We start from the raw sequence: 2,152 nt of genomic DNA, 5'->3' as shown, positions 1-2,152 counted from the left end.
AGTAGATAAGTGTGAATGTGAGGGTATTTTGAAATACTCAAAATACCCTCACCTTGAGACTAATGTTCAACCCTCTCCTTTTTTTGGGTGCCATGTGTCAAAAGAAGAGTGAATTTTTATTCACTCTTCTTATATAGTAATATATAGATTAATTTAAAGATTCTTGCGTCTTATGAAAATAATTATCTTTTTATTTTTATTTTAAAAGGAAAAAATATAATTTAATAGACCCTTATACTTATATGAGTTTGTAGTTTGAATCTTCGTAACTTTTGGTCAACAAGTTAAGTTCACAAATGACCCTCATAAGGACTGATCTTGATATTTTGTCCTCCGTAAAAAAAGTTTTACAAAAATAGCCTCCATTCCTTTAATGAATTTTTTTTGGGAAACTTGTATTTTGATAACTAAATGAAACTAAACTAAAAAGTTGTATTTCTTATTTAATTTTGGGAAAAGGGTCAAATATATCCTTAAACTATTCGAAAAAGTCTAGATATATTCCCGTTTAAAGTTTGGCTCACTCATGTCCTCGCCGTCCAGCTTTTCACATAGATATGCCCTTATGGGCGTTGGTTGGTCTGCTGGACATATCCATCTCATTTTCCATTTCTTTAAATGTCACATGGAATTGCCATGTCATTTTGACCTTACTACATGTCATTTATATGAAATTGGAAAGGAATCAATCATGCCCCTAAAAAATTTGAACCCATAAACACATAATCCGACCCATAAATCAACCCCCCTTTTAAATAAGGAAAAACTACTTAACTAGACATACATCCTTAGTATATATACTAATTTTACCTCTACTTCCAAACAATTACATATATTACCACTTTTAATATTTTATACCATATATTTTAAAAGATACAATTAGATAGAGTCACATCCCTTAAATCTAGGAGTGATTAATTATCTTTATATTTAAACACCACAACTAATGATCAAATAACAATCCGTATCTTTATCTCTCATCAATTGTCCCCTTCTACCAATCTCCATCGATGTTTTCTCCAGAAATCTGAATGGATACATAAGGTAATGATTATCATTAAAGATCACAACATTCTGGTGCAATGCAATGAGCGAGTATTGATCCCACTTATAATGGACAGGAGGTTCAAGTGCATGACAATTTTTGTGTATCCTTCACTTTTGAGATGACAAATAAGGTAATGATCACGATGCTAACCGCCGAATCAAAATTGAGGGGATTGGAATTACATCCTTCTTCAAGGGAAGTATAGAAACACGCTAAACCAAGGGAAGAAATTCGTGAATACAACAATAATAATTATGTGGAAAAGGTTAAGATATCTACCTCTCATTCAAGGTCAGTATAGCAATATGTACAACATCATCAAGTTTCAATTCCTCAGTGTATCTAGGAGAGGAGCGCAATGAGGAATGAATGATTTCCTGCTAGTTTGGTGAAGTTTTTGTCGGAGATGACGATTTCATGATGGCGAGGAAACGTGCAATGGAGGTGGCGTTGGCATCTGCAGAAGAGGAAAGAGATACAAAGGGTACTAGATGCGCATGTATCTAGTTAAGAGTTAATGTATCTGAGTTAGATTATCAGTATCTATGAGAAAAAAATCAGATGCTAAAAAAAGGAAGAAATCTGATTTTTTTTACTTTTTTTTATTAATGATACAACAAATACTCTATAGTTATGATTTGTTCCTAAATTTATGTGTTTCGGTTACATCCATATTTAGATACATATATATAGATGTATATGCTTACTATGTATCTGAGATACATGTTTATTGGATATAACGTATGGAATTGATACTTGATACATCACAATATACATATAAAAGATACATGAAATAAATATTAGATCATATATATAGATACATGAGATTAATACTAGATACGTATAACAAATACATGAAATTAATACTAGATACTTCTATGATACATATGAATGCACTTGTATGATACTCATGTATCTAAGTGCTTAGTTTGTTGGATACATTATATTCTACTATATTATAAAAGAGAGTTTAGGGCCAACTATAATATATAATATTCAAGATTGGGACTTTGTCCCAATCTTGAATATTATATATTATATACTTGGACTTTTCCATTTGACATATATATATATATTTCTACTATATTATAAAAGAGAGTTTAG

Source organism: Solanum tuberosum, unplaced genomic scaffold (genome assembly GCF_000226075.1).
Source record: "Solanum tuberosum cultivar DM 1-3 516 R44 unplaced genomic scaffold, SolTub_3.0 scf00056, whole genome shotgun sequence".
Classification (NCBI taxonomy): domain Eukaryota; kingdom Viridiplantae; phylum Streptophyta; class Magnoliopsida; order Solanales; family Solanaceae; genus Solanum; species Solanum tuberosum.
Note: the sequence above shows the minus strand (reverse complement) of the source record.